The following is a 22,821-nucleotide window of genomic DNA, read 5'->3' on the forward strand; positions in this document are numbered from 1 at the left end:
TTAAGGATTGCAGTGACCTTGTGTCAATTTGTGAAATCGAGGAATTTTTTAAATTCTGCCTCCCCCACAGAGTCTAACATAATCTGTTTCAGGTCAAAGTCTGTTTATGTCAGCAGTGTTCATAGTATGTAACTCAAAAATGTTTTAATAAATTTATCAGCTGGAAAATATTGCAAACATTTCATTTCCTTTGATACAGACACAAAAAACCCTCTTCCTTCATTGCAAATTCTTGCTCATATGAATCACTCTGAGTAATATTTGCTTTAACTTTCGTGTGGTTCTACAAACAGTCTTTATATGGCCAAACTTCAAAGCTGGTAGAAATAAAGGTTAGAAATGTGATAGCAGTAATCTATTATTAGACATGAAACACTAAACCACTTTTAGTTATAAACATTAAAATCTGAATATTCTGGGTTTTAAAACTTGCTGTATGTTTATTGTGTTTTCACTTACTTAGGCATATATCATGGAGGGCTGTTTTGAACAGAAATATTTTCCATAGGAGTATGAACCACAATTGGATTTAATTTTGCCTAATATTTAATTTAAAAAAACTGTACTCTTATAACAGGCTTCTCATATGTCAAAGCAGAAATACTTTGCTTGGTGTTTCTTGCAGGGTAAAATTAATCTCTTACCAGCATGCTGACCTAAAAGTCAGGCTTCAGAAAAATAGGCATAGGATAAGCAAAGGGGATTGGGAAGGGAGAGATAAAATCTTGTTTTTTGAATGGGGGTGGGAAGGAAGAGGAATGTTACATTCACCACTGACATCAAATAACAGAAAATAAACTGAATGTATATTTGAGTGAGAAGTACTGGGAAAATTCATTAGCTTTATACATAGCAGCATACATGGTAGGAATGTTAATTGTTAAAATCTGCCCTATAGTATTTCTTGTAAGCCAAGAGAGTTGTATTTAATAGGAGCTCATGTTTGTCTCTTCACCACCACTGCTGCCACCCGCCCCCGGTATATTTACAGTGAAAAGAATGTACTAATGTTCAGAAATGAGTCAGATGTCAGAGGGAGATCTTTATAGAATTAGAGAACTTTGAACTGATATGCACATGTAGGAACAAAACTTAGCATTGGTAACATTTTGTTCTTGATTAAGTTTGTACACTAATACAGTAGATTAAAAATAAGTCCAACACTTGAAAACACATTACAGTTCAAACAGAGCAGGTCAGCCAGAAATAAGCTATCATTCAAACCCAAAATTTAAAATTCTTGGGAATTTTGGAAAAACAGGGATACAGCCTGAAAGCAAGGTTGAACAACATTAGGGGCAGATTTGCTCCAGCTGCAGCCAATGGGAATTTAGCCAGCGATAACAAAGGGAGCAGGAACAGGCTCATGAGCCCTAATTTTTGTTTGTTTATTGTGTTGTTTAAAGCCTGAAAATGTCATAATGGTTTCTCCAGTCACACTGTGGTTAGCACAGGTTTCATTTGTGTTATGTTTTCTCAGGCTACGAGGCACAGGTTTCACAAAGGTGCTAACTGAGCAGTGACCTGGAAATACAGTTGTATGTTTTTGCATGTGCCGATACAATATTCAGGGCCCAGATCTCCAGGCTTGCAATGGGGGCACTCCTAGAGGTCACTTTTGAAGAGATACTGTCAAAAGTAGCATTGGCCCTTTAAGAACAAAGAAGCTAATGTAAGGGGGACTGGTCAGCTGATCCCCAGATGGACTTAAAAGAGAGCACCAGGAGCCAAAAGGTGGAGAGACCTGGTAAGTGAGGGATAGAGCTAGGAATGTTAAATATCAATTAATTGAACAATCAAGTAACCTCATGAATTCTTATCGGTTACAACTATTCTATAGTACCCAGGAGTGGGGCTGGCAGGCAGTGCAATCTGGCCCCACTCCTGAGCAGCCCTCTGCCACTCTACACTGCTGCCTCTGCAGCAGCTTTGGGTGCCAGGCCGGAGCTGGTTGGTGAGGGGAACCAGTTTTAAAAAACAGCTCCCCTTGCAGACCGGATTCCTGTTGCCCCATGCTGCTGCCTCTGATATAGGGGTGGCAGCAGCCCGTTGTAGGGGAGGGAGTGTCTGAGCTCCTGGACCCAGCATAAGCTGCAACTGAGCCAGGCCGCCTATCCGACTACCTTCTAATACATTTTCAATGCAGAGCTGCAGCAGGGGTAGGTCCTGGACCCAGCACAAGCCAGGACTGAACCTGGCTGCTGGCCAGCCTGCTAAAAAATGTACTGGCAAGGGTGGGGGAATGCGTGTAGTCTGTAGCATTAACCTATATGCTTTTGCTTATCAGTTTATCACCTACACCAGTGGTTGCCAACGTGGGTGCCATGGTGCCCACTGGGGCATTTATGTGCGCCCGCCTAGTGCCACCCCCGGGAGCACGGTGCATGTGCGGCCCCTGCCCTGGGTGCGCAACACATGCACGGCCCCGCCGTGGTCACGCTGCTCATGTGCAGCCCTATCCCTGGGTGGCCTGGCACCACCACATGGCGCCCACCACTCAAAAAGGTTGGGGACCACTGACCTATACTGTTCTATCCCTAGTTAAAGTACAGACTGAGTCATCCAGGATAAGAGCAGGTGAGAGTGGTGATATCTTACTGGAAGGCCACAGCCCTGGAATGGAGTGTTGAAGATTGGAGGGGTGGGATTGAAGGAGCTTACCTGAGGATACCTTCATGCCAGAGCTGGCTGCAGGAGAACAATGAGAGAACTTCAGGAGTGAGGAAGGATGTGGAGAAAGAGTGGAGTTCTCCTTTACCTGGGAGAGATGGGGTGTCTGTCTTAGCAGAGCCTCAATGTGGCAGAAGACACCATAATATGATCTGGAAGGGCTGCCAGCAGAGAGGCTGGTGAGGACACCTGTTGTGAAGATCAGGGTGACAAGGACTATCTTCAGCAGGTGAAGGAAATGGACTTTGTTTGAGACTTCCTGTGTTGAGGATTATTTAATCTGTATTTTGGTAATAAATTAGCTCCAAAGAGGAGAATTATTAAGGCAAGTGAGCTGTTGTGAACATACTGGGAACTATGGAAGGGGAAACTGTGCTGATTCACCAGCAGCCTGCTGCAGGAGGGGTTGCCTTATAACCAAGACCTTGTGGGAGTGTACCTTCATCTACAAAAGAAGTTGCCTAAAGTCCCTGACCACCTGAGAGAAATTAAATCTTTGCCATGTAAAAACATGTGAAGGGAATAATATTCCCATTAAAAAGGAGTCTCTGAGTCCCAGTGGTCTCATTTTGTGTTAGTGAGACTTGGCTGAAATTCAGCAGCTTTGCTTCTCTGGGGTTCCTAGGCCTGTTCCCCTGGGATTTGGTCCCCGCAGAGATTTGTATCCCCTCATTCTCCTTTCGGTTTTAGGTTTTAAACTCAAAACTCTGTCAAAATGGACACATTTTCCCTGATTTCACAGTAGAACTTTAAGCCATCATAAATTTTACAAGATGTCAATTAGGAGACAGATGCTGTCCTACGTCTAGGGATGGAACTGGGCCTATATCTGTAGGAAAATCCAAGAAACTTAGTAAACTTTCTAATGAACCTTGGCAGCCTTAAGTGCATAATGAAAGCTGAAACCAAGCAATTTTCCCTTTGTTTCAGATTATGTTTGGACCATTTCAGTCTACTGTAGTTTACAAACGATCAAATATCAGTACAGAGGTGAGTGGAAATATCTCTTCAGCTATTTACATCTAAGTCTGTGAAGCAATTCAAGCCACACCCACATACTTTTTTAACTTTAAAAAGCAACAACTACTTCCTCTCCCTCCTCCACCACCACCAAACCCAATATTTCTGGTTTGATAGGTTATCTGTTGCACATACGGTCACATCAGAGTTTGTGGTACTGGGGAGGTAACACATTCACAGGAAGCATACATGCACAAAGCTGTGACAGTCAGAGCCAAAGGAGTAATAGCTCTAGCAAGCAACTCAGCTATTAATATTGTGGGGAAAGGTGAAACTTAATAGAAACAGTTTATTTTGGGGAAGAGGGGACTGAACAAGATGATTGTTTCTGAGCAACAAATTCACATGTTATGGTCTTACAGATTTCTAATTTACTCTGCACATGTGGGGTACCTAAAGAACATGTAAACACCAGACAGAGTGTCCCATTCCACACTAAACTTTTTGTAGGTTGGAAGACCTGTCTCATGGGATTAAACACAGAAGAGGACAAAGATGCTAGCCCTACTGTAAAAAAGAGAGTAGGGTATTGCCATTCAGCTCTGACATCTTAAAAGATGCTTTTGAAAATTCTAGTCACTGAGTCTCCTTTGGAGTCATTTGTTACCTTCACTGTAAACAGATTGTTTACTTGCGTAAAGTTTTCCCTAGCTGGTGGTTCTCTGGAATCTCCTATTCAGGGACCAGATCCTGCTAGCCTAGCAGGCATTGAGTATTCAGGGGTGCTATGAACAGGGCTATTGACAGTCTTGGGATTCCTTGTAGAGAATGTTAGCGCTCAGAAGCTGCCCTTTTATTCTCCCTTTTTTTAAAGGTCCCAAAACCCAGTAAACTTTCTTTCACTATATTCCACCTGTAAAGCAATAGCTGAGATGCTCCCAGAGTTTGGATATAGTCTGGGATTTTTAAAATAGCCTAAAACACTTAGGTACCTGATTCCCATAGAGATCCCCATTAAGAGTCTCCTAGGAACCCTAGAAAATCCCACCATAGTTGTCTCTCTTTGTTGAAAGGGTTTTTGAAGCTCCATGTATAGAACAGATCCTACTCCTCCTATGGTCTGCTTGGTATCCCAGGAGACGGAGAAAGAGCTACATTTCATTAGCCAAACATGGGGAACGTATATAGAAGGAAAGGTGAGAAAACTATGGGTAGAATAAATATTGGGCCTAGTGGGAAGGATAAAACCAAAGAGAAGAAATCCTCCTCTTACCATTCTTTTCTCCACTTGCTATTCCTTCTGTCCCTTCATCTTTGCTCTCTCATTTCCTCCTATCTTCTGCTCTACTCCACTGCCATCTTTATGAGTTAAACATGCAGTTGTCACTCTTCCTTTCAGCCCACAAGTCAAACACCAGAACTGGTGCTTTCCACATGTGGCTGGAGTTTAACAGCTAGTTAATCCCTTAACAGCTAGGGATTGTCTCTTTAATAATGCAGCCCTAGGCATTTTGCCAGGAAGGTCAAAAACATTTCTGGCACACACTCAAGCCAGTATACAGGAGAGGTATATGCAAAGAGTGCAAATGAGCTACCCATATCCCCCCGAGTAAGCGCGAGGGGGCTCCACAGCTCGAGCTCAACCCCTCTTCCTCCCGCAGCAGGAAACCGGCACTGGAGCTAAAGCTTCGCCCTCCCTTCACCCCCTGGAAGGTTGGAGGCCAGTGCCAGCTCCCAGCTAGGGGTGGGGAAGAGAGAAAGACCTGAGTCTCACTGCACAATCTGGCTCATGGGGAAGAAGCACTCCCCCTCCCATGGCTGAGGGTACAGCACCACACAGATATGCTGCCTCAAGGTTTGCCCTGCTGCTCCCTTTGACTAGAATCTGGCCAATGGGAGCAGCAGGAGGCAGTGCCTGAGACCAGCGTGGGGCGCAAAGGCAATTAAATGGCCCCCACCCACTTGTACCCAGACACCAATCCACCCTGTTCCTCCCCCTCCCCCAGTGGTGCTGGAGTGCCAGAGGAGTGAAGTGCATCAATTAGGGGCCACATCAGTTGAGGGGTTTTTTTTTTCTTTGGGGTTTTTTTTTTTTTTGCTTCTCACTTTGCCTGTGGGTCAGACCCCAAGCAATCCATAAAAGGCTCTCTACCTCTGCCATATATAAAGAAAACACAGGAATCTTTTGTGTTTGACATAAATTAATATTTTACTTTATTTAAAATGAAGTTTGATAAACGAACATGAGAAAGTTAAAGCGCTTAGTCTGTTTAATAATTTAATATTTCCTTTCTTACTGGTTGAATTAAACTGTTCTCCCTAGCTGCAGCACCAGCAAAATAGCTCAGGTGTAATTATGTATTTAACAGCGAGTTTCCATTAGCAGCTGGTGGTCCATGGGAAGGTTTGCATTGAGCCAGGTGGGTCAAAAAGTTTGAGAACCGCTGTGTAAGGGGGATGGGAGAGCACTGTGTTGTGGGGTGATGGGCGGCGGGGGACTGGTGACAGTGCAGCAGGATTGGGGGAATGGTACGAGAAGCAGCCCGGGCCTGACCCCGCTGGCCAGAAGCCCTGCCCACACTCACCCGGTCCTGGCCTTGCTGAGCAGGCAGAGCAGCAGTAGGAGAGCCAGCTGAGGGAGCTCAGAGCCATGGCTGAGCTCCCCACCATGATCCCAGAAGGTAATTTCCCTAAATCCTTTATTATGTATAAATCTTTAGAGAGTTATAACAAAATCATTGTACCAATCACTGTTTCCACTCACATTTTTCATAAACCTCTCTTACGCACACTCTTTGCAGGACTAGTTTGAACTCCTTTGTATTTAAAAAATTAAAGTCCACATTTACAAAAAAAAGCATCCCCCAAGGAGCAGAGCAACAAAAAAGTGGGGGCAGCAGTTCAGTGTCTCCCAGAAGAACTGATACCCAAGATCCCACCTGCTTGCTTGCCTGCTGCCCCCCAAACCAACCCTGTTTGTATAGCACAATAAAGTCCCCTTGATAAGGACTAGTGGCATTACTGTAGAATAAATAATAATCAGCTAAATGGGGAGAGACACAATTGTGTTAGGGCCAAGAGTATAAAATGTCTGTCACAGCACTGTTAGAAGGTGCACCCCCAGATGTAGTCCAGTCAGCAGGTGTTCGGTCATTTCATTGATAACATTGCTCCTCCAGAGCTCAGTGCTATGGTATGTACTTGTACCTCACTGCTGATTCCTAACAACGGTACTTTGGCTATTCTGCTTCAGCACAGGGAGACAGCACTGTAGTCACATTGGAGATCACTACTACTGCAAGGTGTCCAGAGGCAGCTTGGGTATTTGGCAGCCTATTTGTCTTATGTACTTCTATGCTGTAGTATCTGAGAACTTCAGTCTCTCATGTATTTATTCTCTCAAACACCCCTGTTGTGCATGGAGAAGATCTATAAAAATCTATGTAAGGGGACATCCTAAGTTAGTAGCAACGAAAAGATGAATATCAAGCAAATGTGGTAAGTGTTATCTCGTCTCCCATGCTTTTCCTGGGAAAGTGCCTTGGTGGGGGTTGGAGGTGGAAGTTATTTGATGGCTGTTGAGATCTGGAGGGATATTTCTGATGTGTTATAGTTGTGTGCTGGATCTGTAAGGGTCAATTGAGGTCATGAGGATACTGCTTTGTTTTAAGGCTAGGATTGTTTTATAGCACATTTGTGAAATGTATGGGGGCTCTCTAAAAATGTTGTAAACGCCAAAGGATTATTAAAAGATACAATAAATCTTAAACCTTAAACTGTCTGCCTATTGACTGCTGGGTGCATTTTAATATGTTGATTTTTGATCTATGATCCCTGAGGTTTTGTCTTGGCTAGGAAAAGTGATTGAGTTTAGTCTGGGTGCATATAAAACATGCTAACTAAGTATGACTTAACCACAACCTTTTTTCCGAACCTAGATGCAGGGGAATCTGTAGCTGAAGTTAGCTGGTCCAAGTTCTAGTCTATCCTAGTCTGTGACTCAGCCAGCTAAAATCAAGCTACAAAATGTTTCCCTCTGTTTTAGTTACTGGCTTTGTTAGCACATATTAGTTCAATTTGACCTAAACTCAAGTGCTTTGTCTCATCCAGAAAAAAACCTAAATGGCTTAGGAGCTGCCTGATTTAGAGATCAGTTTCTCCCTCTGCCCATCTGCCATAATTAATTCACATCAGCTGCGGTATTTGTGCCAAACTCCACTGAGTTTAAAAGGGAGTCATCTGGTAAAAGAGCAAACTCCATGAAGGGCTTTCAGTTGCAGAACCTGCTTCCCCGTTGTCATTCGAATTTGCTTGAGTGTTTTTCCATTTAATAACCAAGTTTATGGCAGGTCCTAATGGCCTATGAAGAATGGGGCCCTATGGTGCTAGACACTGTACAAAGTAGACAGTAAGAGCTTACAGTTCTTTGATTTTTTTTTTTTTTGAAAAACCAACAGTGATTGGTCCAAAGCCAGTTCTGAGCAAAAAAAAAATTTTTTTTTCAATTAAACATAGAAATTTTCTGAGGAAAGCAGACACTCTTCACAAAATGAAGGGTTTAATCAAAATCCAATTTTCTATTCAAAAACAGTTTCAACAGCTCTTTTGTGGAGTAAGATACTAATCAGCATGAGTGGGGTACTGGCATCTGGATTTTGTGAAAGATAAGGTTTGTTGGGAGCTAATGTTCCTGGTTGTCTTTCTATGAGCAACCAGTAAGTTTGCTGATACTCCTGTTTGACTTAGTTACTCAAGGCACCGAATAATAGGTAAGTGCCTTGCTTGTACATATCCACAATCTCAAATAAGTAAACAGCCTTTTGCTTTTCAAACAGATTTCAAATCAGTCTGAATGTGGCAGAGGCCTCAGTATCTCGATAACACATAGTTGCCTTTACCATTTCTCTCCATGCTTTATTGAAATTTGACTTTTTAAAAAAGTATATTGTTAGATATTAGCTTTATGCAGATCTTCTGGTAGCTTTTAGCCACTGGCTACGTCTAGACTGGCATGATTTTCCATAAATGCTTTTAACGGAAAAGTTTTTCCGTTAAAAGCATTTGTAGAAAAGAGCATCTAGATTGGCATGGATGCTTTTGCGCAAAAGCACTTTTTGTGGAAAAGCGTCTGTGCCAATCTAGACGCGGTTTTGCACAAGAAAGCCCCGATCGCCATTTTCGCCAAAAATACATTTGCGCAAGAGGGCTTTTTCCCCGAACAGGAGCAGCATTAGTATTTGCAGAAGAACACTGACAATCTTACATTAGATCATCAGTGTTCTTGCGCAAATTCAAGCGACCAGTGTAGACAGCTGGCAAGTTTTTCCACAAAAGCACACGCTTTTGTGGAAAAACTTGCCAGTCTAGACGCAGCCACTGTGTTTACACCTTTGTTTTACATAATTAAACATCTAGCACTATTCAACAAAGAAATAAATAGCATATCAATAAAGTAGTAAATACTTAGATGCAGGCAAATACCAAAGCATTATGCATCAAGCAGGGGCTGTGAGCATTAACTTTGATTAATCAATAATGTTATACAATAGGTAAAGGATGTCGGTCAGGGCAAAACTATTAATTGGATCCTGAATTAAATAGAACACCCAAAAGCTCCTCAAGACACTTGAAAGGGTTTGTCAACAGAGATCTAGTGGTAGAAATATCTCAGTAAGCTCCCTCTGCAGAGAATTTTTACCAGTAGCTTAAACCAGTTCTCCACAGGGAGTAAACTATGCCAATAAAGGACCTTTTTTGCTGGTCCAACTGCCTCTACACTAGGGCTACGTCTACACTGCAGGCTTTTTGCACAAGAACAACTGCTCTTGCACAAAAACTTGCGGATCGTCTACACTGCACACGGGTCCTTGCAAGTAAATTTACAGTAAAGCATCAGAACAAAGGGCTTCTTGCGCAAGAATTATTCCTCTCCCCATGAGGAATAAGCCCTCTTGCACAAGAGCTCTTGTGCAAGAAGGCCGTGTGGATGGGCAACAAGGGTTTCGTGTGCAAGAAACCTCTATGGCTAAAATGGCCATTAGAGCTTTCTTGTGCAAGAAAGCATCCACACTGTCATGGACGCTTTTTCACAAAAGCACATCTCTTGCGCAAAAGCACATGGCAGTGTGGATGCACTCTTGCACAAGATCATTTGCACAAGAACTCTAGTGCAAAACAGTTCTTGCGCAAGAAGCCTACAGTGTAAATATAGCCTAGGGTTTTTGCCTTCTAAGCCATAAGAGTGATAAAAGTGCAACATCAGTGGTTTCTATGTCAATGTAAGCAGGGCTTAAACTGCTACTTGCTATCAGCCAGCTAAAAGGAGAGAGCTGCCCTGGGGATGGGTATGCTCACTCCAGGGCTATGTCTACAGTGGCGTCTTCTTGCGCAAGAAGAAGGGTTCTTGTGCAAGAACACGTCCACACTGCCATGTGCCAGCTGTGCTTTTGCACAAGAGCATCCATGGTAGTATGGATGCTTTCTTGTGCAAGAAAGCTCTGATGGCCATTTTAGCCATAGGGCTTTCTTGCACAAGAAACCCCTGCCAAGCATCCACACTGCCCTCTTGCGCAAGAGCTCCTGCGCAAGAGGGCTTACACCTGTTAAAATAGAGCATAGCTCTAGCGCAAGAAGCCCTCTCTTACCATGCCATACTGTAGGGCTATGTCTACACTGGCAGCTTCTTGCACAAGAACATCAAGAGGACTTACACCTGTTACAAAAGAGCATAGCTCTTGCGCAAGAAGCCCTCTCTGACTGCGCTTTACTGTAAATCTTCTTGCGCAAGAACAGGCGGGCAGTGTGGACGCTCTGCGGAAGAACAGCCCTTCTTGCACAATAAGCCGCCAATGTAGACATAGCCTAAATCTTCTTGCGCAAGAGCCGTTGGGCAGTGTGGATGCTTTCCAGAAGAACGGCCGTTCTTGTGCAATAACCCGCCAGTGTAGAATAGCCAAATTGTTTAGCTCTGCAAGATAATTAACTGTTAACTGTTGATATGTAAATACAGCTCATGCCAGGAGGGGGAAGGAATTTGGGGTGTGGCTATATAAATCCAATTCAGCCAGGGCTGACGGAGGATCAGTTGTTGGAATGGAATGTGATGTATTGTAACTAATTTGGGCTGCTGTGGGGGTCACAAATCATGCTACCCCTACATTTGGGAACTGTAAAATATGACACCAGTGCTTGCAGGAGAGACACCATCATTGTAAGAGGTCTCAGATGAACAAGCCTCTCTGTTCCAGAGTTGAGTGTTCTGAGCTAGGGGGAAATGGCTTGAGTCAGCCTGCTCATGCCTGCCAGGTGTGAGTTGTAAGACTGGTGCAACCTGCCTCTTTCCTCCTTGTTTTAAGGACAGACCTAAAGCAGACCCCAGCAGGAGTCTTTTTGCTAGTCCAGTGGGAGCTGGAATCGTTTGCCAGCGCAGGTGGTGGCTAAAGAGTTGAAATCACTAAGAGCTGAAGTCACTGGTTTGGCCTGGAGCCAGACCCCTTGCAGCCAGTGGAGTGGCTGGTGGGCACGACGAGCAGGAGGCCGGTAGGAGCAGCGGCAAGCGGCTGGCAGGAAGGACTGGCAGGAGGCCGGTAGGTGCGGCGGCAGGCGGCCAGTGGAGCGGCTGGTGGGAGCAACCAGCAGGCAGCCTGTAGGCGCGGTGGCAGACAGCCAGTGGAGCAGCTGGCGAGAGCGACCGGCGGGCGGTTGTAGGAACAGTGGCAAGAGGACCACAGGAGCAGCTCAAAGGTGGCATGGCCTCAGGCTCAAGGAGTGGAGTCATCAGGATATTGTGTCAGGGTCTGCACTGACTGGACAGAGCTGTAAGTGGGGGGTTTGAAGTGGGGTACGGAGAAAGTTTGGGTAAGTGAATGGAACCCTGACACTGTTGGACTAGTGAGCCTGAGAGGCAAAAGACATTGCTCAGTCCTTTTGAGCTGGGATGGTTACTCGTGGGAGGGGGGTTATGAACTCTGTAGCATTTTCCCAAGTTAATGTCATGTGACTTTTCTCTCTCTTTCATTAAAAGTTTCTTTTCTACACTCAGACTCTGTGTTTGTGAGTGGGAAAGCATTGCCTGTGAGAGGCGCCTGGGGTGTGTGAATTTCCCGGACTACTGGGTGGGGGTTCGAGTCGGTTCCGTGTGAGATGATATTGAACCCGACCCTGGTTGCTGCTGGCACTACCTGGCAGAAGGGTTACATTAAGATGGCCGTTCTGCAGTGTGTTAGTTTTAAATAATCTAAAATCTAACAATCCCAGTATCATCCAGATAAATGCTACAAAGTGAAATCAAATTAAATTTACTGCACTGTTCCCCTTAGAAAACAGAAAGTAGATTGAAAAAGTGTCAGAAGAACCTTGCTGCCCATGGACCTGGTCCAGCTCACATTACAATCAATGGAAATGTTACCATTTACTTTGATGAGTATGAGATCAGGCCATCTGTTGGGAGAAAAGTCTCCCATAGTTGTGACACCACCTGTCAAGACGTACAGTTTGCAAGGATAAATTTGGTCTGGGTTAAACTTTAAAAGGTAAATTATGAACATTAATCATAAATAAATATATTTTCCCTGAAAGGTTTTGATTTTTTTTAAACAATGAATGCCTTGAAATTGATGAATGTCCTCTATGGAATTTCTTTCTTCCTCACGACCGGGAAATGTACCAGTATTCCAGAAGTGAGGGAAATGTTAAAAATATTTGGCCAAGCTCCTCCCTAGTGTGATTCTACTGACTCTAGAGTGTAGGAGAATGTAGTTGTTGTTACCAGATTTGCCCAATACTCTGGGGTATGCTCATTTATTGGGGTTACTCTTATTGGACTGGGGGGAGGTTAACAATTCTATCAGTGTGCTGCTTGTGCTTACCTGAGCTCTCTTAGGGTGTGTCTAGACTACATGCCTCTGTCGATGGAGGCGTGTAGATTAGACAGATAGGCAAAGGGAAATGAAGCCGCGATTTAAATTTACATGGCTGCCACGCTGAGCCGACAAACAGCTGATCAGCTGTTTGTCGGCTCAGCGCGCTAGTCTGGACGCTCCGCGCTGACCTGAAAGCCCTTTATCGACATCCCCCTTATGCCGCGTAGGATGAGGTTTACAGGGGATGTTGATAAAGGGCTTTCATGTCGGCAGGGGAGCGTCCAGACGAGCGCGCTGAGCCGACAAACAGCTGATCAGCTGTTTGTCGGCTCAGTGCGGCAGCCATGTAAATTTAAATGAAGCCGCGATTATTTAAATCACGGCTTCATTTCCCTTTGCCAAATAAACAAATCTACATGGCTCCGTCAACGGAGCTATGTAGTTTAGACGTACCCTTATGGAGCTGAATTCTCCCTGCTGCCAATTCCCCCTCCCACTGGAGCTCCCCTGCAGGAACTAGGTTCCTCAGGATGGGGTTCTTCCCCAACACACACAGACACTCACCCCCACTAACAGAGCATGCCTGAGAAGACTGGGTAATCAGCACTCCCAAGATGACCCCATATATATCCCTGGACTCAGCAGGCTGAGTTTTAACAGCAATGCCACACTGCACCCTCATGAGTCTTTGGACTCAGTGGGCTGGATTATACAGCACTTTAAGCTCCCATCCTCATAAACCCCCAGGTTCAGCTTTTCCCTATCCCCACTTTCACACCACAATCATTCTCAGGTAAACCACACGATGAGCAAACCCCATAGGGTATGTCTACACTAGCTTGTTAATTTGAGCTAGGTAGGCAAATCAGGCAACCAGAGTTGCAAATGAAGCCTGGGATTTAACTATCCTGGGCTTTATTTGCATGTTTCCATCGGGCCGCCATTTTTAAATCCCCCTTAGTTCAAATGAACTGCCCACGGCTACACGCGGCAGTTTAAAGTTAATCCAAACTAAGTCCTTAGTTCGGATTAACTGTTACACCTCATTCCACGAGGAGTAACAGTTAATCTGAACTAAGGACTTAGTTCGGATTAACTTTAAACTGCCGCATGTAGCCACGGGCAGTTTGTTCGAACTAAGGGGGATTTTAAAATGGCGGCCGGACAGGAACATGCAAATAAAGCCCAGGATATTTAAATTCTGGGCTTCATTTGCAACTCTGGTAGCCTGATTTGCCTACCTAGCTCAAATTAATGAGCTAGTGTAGACATGCCCACAGGATTTTGGGCACTACAGGGATCTTTAGCTTGGGTACAAGAAGCGTTGTTGCAGAGTGAATGGGGAAGCCAAAACAGCACCCCTTGAGGAAGAATGAGCGAAAGAAAGAAAGAGAGAGAGGCAACCAGCTTAACAAAGTTATTTATTATATGTATAGGGAACCAAACACACAAAACAGTTACAATATTAAATCTAACAGTTAAAATGTTAACTCTAAATTGAAACTGATCACAAATGTTAGGGCTAGCTAGCCATATTAACAGTTTACATAGGGCAGAGTCAGGAGGCTATGCTTGGGGTGGGGTGGGGTAGGGGGAAGAGAGACACAGAGAGAGAGAGAGACCTCACCACTCCGTGGAGCTTGCACTGATTGGGATTCCCAGATGGTGATGGGAGCTGGGGGTCCAGAGAGCAGGAGACAAGCGGAGCAGAACCCCCAGCACGATCAGACAGGAGATGAAGAAGTCTCAATGGAACTGATTCAGTTTAAATCCAGGTATCAGAACAGTTTTTCTTGGACAAGGGTAGGAGTTTTTATAGGGATAGGACAATAGTTCAAAGAGAACACTGGATTTGTTTATGGGTAAACAGGCGAGACAATAGAGACTGATCACACCTGGCTATAGGTGATGTTCCTTGAACACCTCACAATGCAACTAGGCAGTTTCAGTATTTTGGATGTCAATAGGATCCATTACTAGAATTGGTCAGATAATGACTAATCTGGGGTTGAGCAGGCCTGGGTTTATTAGCATCTGGAGTAGAGATTTCCCAACAGGCACTGCTTCTCTGTTTTTGGTATCCCATAGTTCAGTGCGTTTCCTGCTTTGGAAGAGTTGGTCTCCATTCTGTATGCTAATGGAGATGTCTATGGGTATGTCTACACTAGAAAGTTAGTTCGAACTAACGGACGTTAGTTCGAACTAACTTTCCTAGGCGCTACACTAGCACTCCGTTAGTTCGAACTTAATTCGAACTAACGGAGCGCTTAGTTCGAACTAGGTAAACCTCATTTTACGAGGACTAACGCCTAGTTCAAACTAGCTAGTTCGAACTAAGGGCTGTGTAGCCCTTTAGTTCGAACTAGTGGGAGGCTAAGGCTTCCCAGGTTTCCCTGGTGGCCACTCTGGCCAACACCAGGGAAACTCTATTGCCCCCCTCCCGGCCCCGGAGCCCTTAAAGGGCCACGGGCTGGCTACTCACTTTGTGCCAGTTGCAAGGCTGCAAGCACCCGTGCCTGCACAGCCTGCACCTGCTACACGATGAGCCAGCCATCCGAGGGCTCCCAGCCCTCCACTGCTCCCCACGACCAGCCTGGCGGCTCCCAGGAGACTGCCCGGGGGCGCAAAAGGCGGGCGCCCGCCTGGTCAAGTGCGGAGATCGTGGACCTCATCGAGGTTTGGGGGGAAGCCTCCAATGTCCACGATCTCCGCACTAGCCACCGGAACGCGGCCGTCTACGGACGCATGGCTGCCAGCCTGGCCGCCAGGGGCCACCAGCGCAGCCGGGAGCATGTGCGCTGCAAGATTAAAGACTTGCGGCAGTCCTACTCCCGGGCTTGCCTGCCAGGGGCCGACCCGGAGGCCTGCCCCCACTTCCACGCCCTGGACCGCATCCTGGGGCCTCATGCCGTCCCTGCCCCCCGGGACGTGATTGACCCTGGGGCAGAGGGACCGCTCCTGGACACGGAGGAGGAGGAAGAGGGCTCTGAGAGCCAGGAGCCTGCTGCCAGCCTGCCCAGGACCCGGGACCCCCGAGGCACGCCACAGACCCGCTCGCCTGCATTGTCAGAGGCCGGGGAGGCGTCCACCTGTGAGTACCCTCGTGTTCCCCTTATGTGTACGGGGGGCTGGGGCAAGAGGGAGCCCCGGGACCGTGCGCCTGGGCCTTGCCCACCACGGAGCAGCAGCTGGGGATCCTGCAGGGGCCCTGGCCTTGCAGAGGGGAGCTGGGTTTCACACACCTGGGCCCCTGGGGAAATTGACCGCTGGTCTTCTTGCACCACAGCTGCAGCACCGGGGCCTGCAGGGCGCACCACACCGCCTGCAGCAGCCGCCCGCGCCCGGGCAAGCAGGACAGCCAGGAACCAGGAGGACTACCAGAGGCGGCATCTCCGGTTCCTGGACCGACAGCTCCGTCTCCAGGACCACTGGGTCCAGGAGGACCTCAGGCTGCACCGGAGGAGTCTGGAGGCCCTGGAGGAGCAGGGCCGTGCCCTGTGAGGCCACCTCCAGAGCCTGCTGGACCGCTTTCCATTTCCTCCTCCCCCTGCTCCCCCTCTTGCTCCCCCTCTTGCTCCCCCTGCTCCCCCTGCTCCTCCTGCTTCCGCTCCTGCTTCCGCTCCTGCTTCCTCCACACCCCCTGTCCCCTCTGCACCCCCCACAACCATTTCCCACCGACGCCCCCGGACCCGCAGTGTGGCGAGACGGGAGAGGCAGCCGGACTCCCACCCCTGAGCTTTCCTTTCCCTTCCTCCCTTCCCTCCCCTCCCCTTCCAGCTCCCTCGTCCCAGGTTTCCCCCTCCCTTCTCCCACCTTCATTCCTCCCTCCCCCCACCCCAGTTCTGTGAAATAAACAGATGTTTTTGTTTGAAAAACAGGTGTCTTTATTTGACAGTAGGTAGGGAGGGGAAAGGGGAAGGGAGGAGGTAGGGTGGAAGAAGGCCCCGGTGGGGCATGCAGGGAGAGGTCAGTCCTCCTCCTCCTCCACCTGGACGCTCTCCCGCAGGGCTTCCCGGATCCGGATGGCCCCCCGCTGGGCTTCCCGGATGGCAGCGGTGCGGGGCTGACCATAGTGTCCAGCCATGCGGTCAGCCTCAGCCATCCAGGTTGGCAGGAAAGCCTCCCCCTTCCGCTCACACAAATTGTGGAGCACACAACATGCCGCCACCACGGGAGGGATGTTGTGCTCGGCCAGGTCCAGACGTGTGAGGAGGCATCGAAAGCGGGCTTTCAGTTGCCCGAAGGCCCCCTCCACCACGATGCGGGCCCTGGTCAACCTGGCATTGAAGGCCTGGCGGGAGGGATTGAGGTGCCCCGTGTAGGGCTTCATGAGCCACGGCTGCAGTGGGTAGGCGGCATCCCCCACCAGGCAGACGGGCATGTCCACGTCCCCGACCCTGATGTGGCGGTCGGGGAAGAAGGTCCCGTCCTGCAGCCGCTGGCACACGGAGGAGTTCCGGTACACCCGTGCGTCGTGTGCTTTGCCGGACCAGCCCACATTTATGTCCCCGGTGGTCACACACGGCCTGCAGGATGATGGAGAAGTACCCCTTGCGGTTCACGTAACGGGACGCCTGGTGTTCCGGGGCACGGATGGGGATGTGCGTCCCGTCGATGGCCCCCCCGCAGTTGGGGAAGCCGAGGGCGCCGAATCCCCGGATGACGGCGTCCGGGTCGGCGAGGTGGACCACCCTGCGGAGCAGCACCCGGTTGATGGCCTTGACCACCTGCGGAGAGAGACACAGCAAAGCGCCAATCAGTGGGGCGCCCGGGTGGCTGGGAGCGTGCGTGCCCTGGTAGTGCCCCACTCCCGGAAGCAACCCACCTGGCGGCGTGTAGTACGGCCGGGACAGCCCGACCCCTCCGGTGCGGGGCGCTTTCGCCTCCTCCCGCCCCCCCCTTTGTCCCTGGGGCGGCCCATCCCCTCCTCGCAGCCCCCCTCCCCCCCGGCTCGGTGGCCGACGAGCGCCGTACCTGCATGAGCAGTGCTCCAACAGTGGATCTCCCCACGCTGAACTGGTTCCCAACGGATCGGTAGCTGTCCGGCGTGGAGAGCTTCCATAGGGTGATGGCCACCCGCTTCTGGAGGGGGATGGCGGGTCTCATGCGAGTGTCCCTTCTTTGCAGGGCAGGGGCGAGCCACTCGCAGAGCTCCAGGAAGGTGTCCCTCCTCATCCTAAAGTTCTGGGTCCACTGTCGGTCGTCCCAGCGCTCCAGGACGATGCGGTCCCACCAGTCGCTGCTGGTGTCCAGACGCCAGATGCGGCGGGGCACGCCAGTGCCAGGGCGCCGCCGCGGCTCCTCCACGGCCCCCAGGGCGGCCAGGCGGAGAGGCAGGGGGCTGACGTTCCCCAGGTGGTGCCAGGCAGCCTCGAGCCATTGCTGGCAGGCTTGCAGCAGCAGCAAGTCCAGAACGTGCACCAGAAGGTGCAGGGGGAGCCGTGGCTCCATGTTGCCACCTGCGGCAGTCCCCCCCGAAGGGAAGCACCGACACAGATGGGCACAGAGACCGACGCTTTGCTGTCCCTCGGCGAGGTTGGCAAGCAAGCAGGAAAAGCTGAGAACCGGCTGTCCAGGGGGGTCCCTTTAAGCACGAGCCTCAGATAGTCTCAGACAGCAGCCACCCAAAGCAACTGCTGACCTGATGCCCTTCCAGAACCGGTTTCAGCTGCCCTTAAATGCCCCCCTGCGTCCAATCAGTGTGGACGCGCTAGTTCGAACTAGCAAAACGCTAGTTCGAACTAGTTTTTAGTTCTAGATGCGCTAGTTCGAACTAGCTTAGTTCGAATTAACTAATTCGAACTAAGTTAGTTCGAACTAGCGCTGTAGTGTAGACGTACCCTATCTGTGCTGTTTTCCATGCAGATGAGGCTGGGGTGTTTCCTTAATTCTATCACCCTTGTCTGAAGCAGTTTAGGTGTGTCTTCCCTGGCCTTTTCATTGCTTTGTCTTTGATTCTAGCAGAGGCCTGGGGAAAGGGAATGGTTTTCTATGAGTGTCACTCCTTGGCTCCCCAAGAGCACAGGGCTGGTAGGTAACATTGTACCGGGGTTGACTCTGACTGACTGGATATAATAATACAGTGCACAAGGAAAAATATGAATGCCACAGTAGATAGACAACATAATTAATTATAATATGGGATGCAAAACAAGATCATCTTTCTCTGGAAATGGAACATATCTCGAGACAAAATGCTTTAAAAGGATCATGCTGACTCACCATTAAAATTCACTTTATCTTAACTGAAAGAAAGTTTGTTTCCCTTTTTGGCCTGAGAGATTAGCCGAGATTCAGGGTTTTGCTGAATGCTCCTGCGAGGTCCAATGAAAAGCTGATGATGGAGTGGGATATTTCTTTAATGCAATCCAATGTGTTTACAAAACTGGGTGGGGTTGCAACTTCTTTGGAGGATAGGGACATAATTCAAAATGACCTTAGCAAGTTAGAGAAATGGTCAGAGGTAAACAGGATGAGGTTTAATAAAGAGAAATGCAAAGTGCTCCACTTAGGAAGGAACAATCAGTTCCATACATACAAGATGGGAAGCGACTGTCTAGGAAGGAGCATGGCGGAAAGGGATGTAGGGGTCATAGTGGACCACAAGTTGAATATGAGTCAACAGTGTGATGCTGTTGCAAAAAAAGCAAATATGATTCTAGGTTGTATCAACAGGTGTGTTGTAAGCAAAACTCGTGAAGTCATTCTGCTGCTCTACTCTGCACTAGTTAGGCCTCAGCTGGAGTACTGTGTCCAGTTCTGGGCGCCACATTTCAAGAAAGATGTGGAGAAATTGGAAAGGGTACAGAGAAGAGTGACAAGAATGATTAAAGGTTTAGAGAACATGACCTATGAAGCCAGGCTTCATGAACTGGGCTTGTTTAGTTTGGAAAAAAGAAGATTAAGGGGGGACATGATAGCGGTTTTCAAATATCTAAAAGAGTGTCACAAGGAGGAAGGAGAAAATTTGTTCCTCTTGGTTTCTGAGGACAGGACAAGGAGTAATGGGCTTAAAGTGCAGCAAGGGAGGTTTAGATTGGACATTAGGAAAAAATTGCTAACTGTCAGGCTGGTCAAATATTGGAATAAATTGCCAAGGGAGGTGGTAGAATCTCCCTCTCTGGAGATATTTAAGAAAAGGTTAGATAGACATCTGTCAGGGATGGTGTAGACGGAGCTTGGTCCTGCCTTGAGGGCGAGGGGCTGGACTCGATGACCTCTCGAGGTCCCTTCCAGTCCTATTATTCTATGATTCTATGATTCTATGATACAAGAAGTGTACACAAGGTCCTCTTTCTCTGAACACAATAGAGGATGCAGTTTCCTTGTTCACAATTCCAAGCCTGCCTTGCTAGTTAGTACTCTACCCAAAACCTCTCTCTGGCTGGGCCTGTTTTCAAGACCACACTACATACATGTGGGTCTCTTCTTGTCTCCTAGCTTTATCACTGCTTCTGAGCACACAGCACACACAGCTCACCGGCTACCACTCTCGCTTATTTTGCATATACAGGCAGTCCCCGGGTTATGTACAAGATAGGGACTGTAGGTTTGTTCTTAAGTTGAATCTGTATGTAAGTCGGAACTGGCGTCCAGATTCAGCCGCCGCTGAAACTGATCAGTTTCAACAGCGGCTGAATCTGGACGCCAGTTCTGACTTACATACAGATTCAACTTAAGAACCCCAGGCATCCCCAAGTCAGCTGCTGCTGAAACTGATCAGCGGCTGATTCCAGGAAGCCCGGGGCAGGAGCTTCCTGTAGTCAGCCACTGGTCAGTTTCAGCAGCGGCTGACTTGGGGACGCCTGGAGCAGAGCAGCTGGGGTGCTGCTGGGTTGGTCCAGTGGCGCCCAGAGCGGCGCTACGGGACCAACCGGCAGCGCCCCAGCTGCTGTACCACAGGCGTCAGGAGCAAAGCCGCGGAGCACGGGGGCAGCGGGACAGCCCAGACGCGCCGTGGCTGTCCTGCTGCCCTCAGGCTCCGCGGCTTTGCTCTGCTTTGCTCCCCGTCCCCCTGGTCTGCAGACCAGGGGGACGGGGAGCAAAGCGGCGGAACACGCAGGCAGCGGACAGCCCAGACGCGTCTGGGCTGTCCGCTGCCCGCGTGCTCCGCAGCTTTGCTTTGCTCCCCGTCCAGACCAGGGGGACGGGGAGCAAAGCAGAGCAAAGCCGCGGAGCACGTGGGCAGCGGACAGCCCAGACGCATCTGGGCTGTCCGCTGCCCGCGTGTTCCGCCGCTTTGCTTCCTCTCCCTGGTCTGCTGGAGACCAGGGAGAGGGAGGGCCCTGTTCGTTACTGCGGATCCGACGTAAGTCGGGGACTGCCTGTAATCTAGTCTGAGGACAGAGATGAAACAATGGAAACAAATCACTAAACAAAGGATATTTAATTGTTCCTGCACTGAGTCTGAATGGAAGGGGGTTAACAAGCCCATTAGCTTCAGTGAGGATCAGTGACTGTCCATAGATCAAAGCCGTTCTTGCAGGGAGCCGTGCATCTCCATCATAACATTTCAAATATGGCTATGCTCAGATTTTCCGAAGTTCCTAGTGAGTTAAGTGCCTCAGCTGTTAGGTGCTGAACTTGAGATGTTTTAACGGGCTAATTTACAGACAGTGAATACTCAAATGAAATACTTTATGAAACACATGAATACTTCATGAAAATCAGTCCATGTGAATCACTCAAAAATCACTAGTCATTTTTAAAAAATGTGCCCTAAATCTTTCCTGTGACTCTCCTTATGTAGCTGTTACAAATTCAATGCCTTTACACTAGGTTACCACAGTAAACAAGGTTTCTTCTGCAGGGATTTCCTTATTAAACATTGCCCTTTGAAAACCTTCTCTAGCCATTCCTTTTCAATGTATGCACACAGGATTATGCAACTGCATCATTTCAGGCTATCCAGGGTAGTTTAAATCAGGTTAGGTATAATCAAGAAGAGCTAGAGCATCTGTCTCTCTGGAAGATTAAAAAAAATTCCTTCGTCCCCCAAGACTTGGGTCCATATTGATTGTAGTTTAAAGACCTTTCTGTCCCCAGAAAAGTGCCTAACATCCCCTTCAATAAAACCAGAAATATGTTACAAAAGAGGAAGTAGAAGATCCCTTGGTATAAGAGGTTTGTATGTCAAACAGTAGTTGGAGAGTGTGGCACATTTAGCAGAGCTGGATTTACAAATCAATTTCATTTCACTTCCTGTGGTTTAATTTGACAAGCTTACATGAACCAGTAGAATGGAAAATTATTTCTGCATGGTCTCTGGTATTTATTAGGTAAATGATGTGTTTAAAAATCTATTTAAAATAGCCAGGCATGTCAGCTGGGTTTTAACTAAGGGTTAGTGAAAGGCACAATAATGTCAATCAATCATTCTGCTAACGTTGGGATCATAGAAGTCAGGGATAGAAAGAACACTCAGATGATTGAGTCCATTCCCCAACATGTGCAGGATAGAACCTGGTGACTGAGGGGGCTGGTGCCAGATCCTGATGTCCTTTTCCAAGTAAAGCTCCCATCAAGTTGTGTGCTTAGGGCCCTATCCTGAGTCTCAAGAGGGCTGTGTTCAGTTCTCTGCTCCTGAGACATTGGGCAAGTCACTTTGTCCTCTGTTCCTCGCCTGTAAAAGGGGAGGAACAGCATTACTCTGTCTCACAGGGTGTTAGGCGGGTACCAATACACAGTGAGGTACTTGCATGCCAAACACATGGGGATCATCATATATCATTGATAGAAACTAACTCTAAAGCTTTTGCTCACAATAAAAATAATACTTGACCAGATCAATTGCAATGAACCACAGGCTATTCGTCCAGCGATAACATAGAATTCACTATCCTGCTATCTTAAACATGGTCTTCAAGAGATGGTTTTGAGTACAAGATAAATATAAACTGAGGGCAGCCCAGGATTTTTCTCTTATGGAAAATCCCAATCTTTTCCACCTTCTCCATATCTTCTCTTGGGATTTTTCTATGAAAACTGCAATTCTGTTTAGGTTTACATGTTTGACTTTTCTTGTTTCATCTTTCAGCACAGAGACTATATAGTTTAAAAGGGCAGATGGGAGAGTGGCCCATATGTTCCTATTTTTGATGTAATTAATTTACTCCAGGCAGGAAGGTTAGTCATGTGTGTAATATTTAAGTGGTATTTGATTCCAAGTGAGTGTCCTTTTTATGGGGGAAAACCTCTTCATCACAACAGCCCACGAGTACTTTAAACTGTAAATGACATTTAGGCCTTGTCTCTTACTATAAACAAAACCATGTTTGACATTCGTTGTCATCACAGCTCTCCGTTCCCCCCAACCATGGTTGAACACTAT

At 47.8% G+C, this 22,821-nt stretch overlaps 1 long non-coding RNA gene across 1 annotated transcript in view; it reads left to right on the forward strand.

The window, feature by feature from the left end:
• The first annotated feature begins 1,769 nt into the window (after positions 1 to 1,769).
• The window catches only part of LOC142830387 (uncharacterized), a 33,391-nt gene continuing 12,339 nt past the window's right edge, over positions 1,770 to 22,821 (forward strand). The window contains exon 1 of the long non-coding RNA XR_012905584.1: positions 1,770 to 3,660. This is a non-coding gene — a long non-coding RNA (uncharacterized LOC142830387). The remainder of the gene's footprint in view (positions 3,661 to 22,821) is intronic.

Source organism: Pelodiscus sinensis, chromosome 8, assembly GCF_049634645.1.
Source record: "Pelodiscus sinensis isolate JC-2024 chromosome 8, ASM4963464v1, whole genome shotgun sequence".
In the NCBI taxonomy this organism is placed as follows: Eukaryota; Metazoa; Chordata; order Testudines; family Trionychidae; genus Pelodiscus; species Pelodiscus sinensis.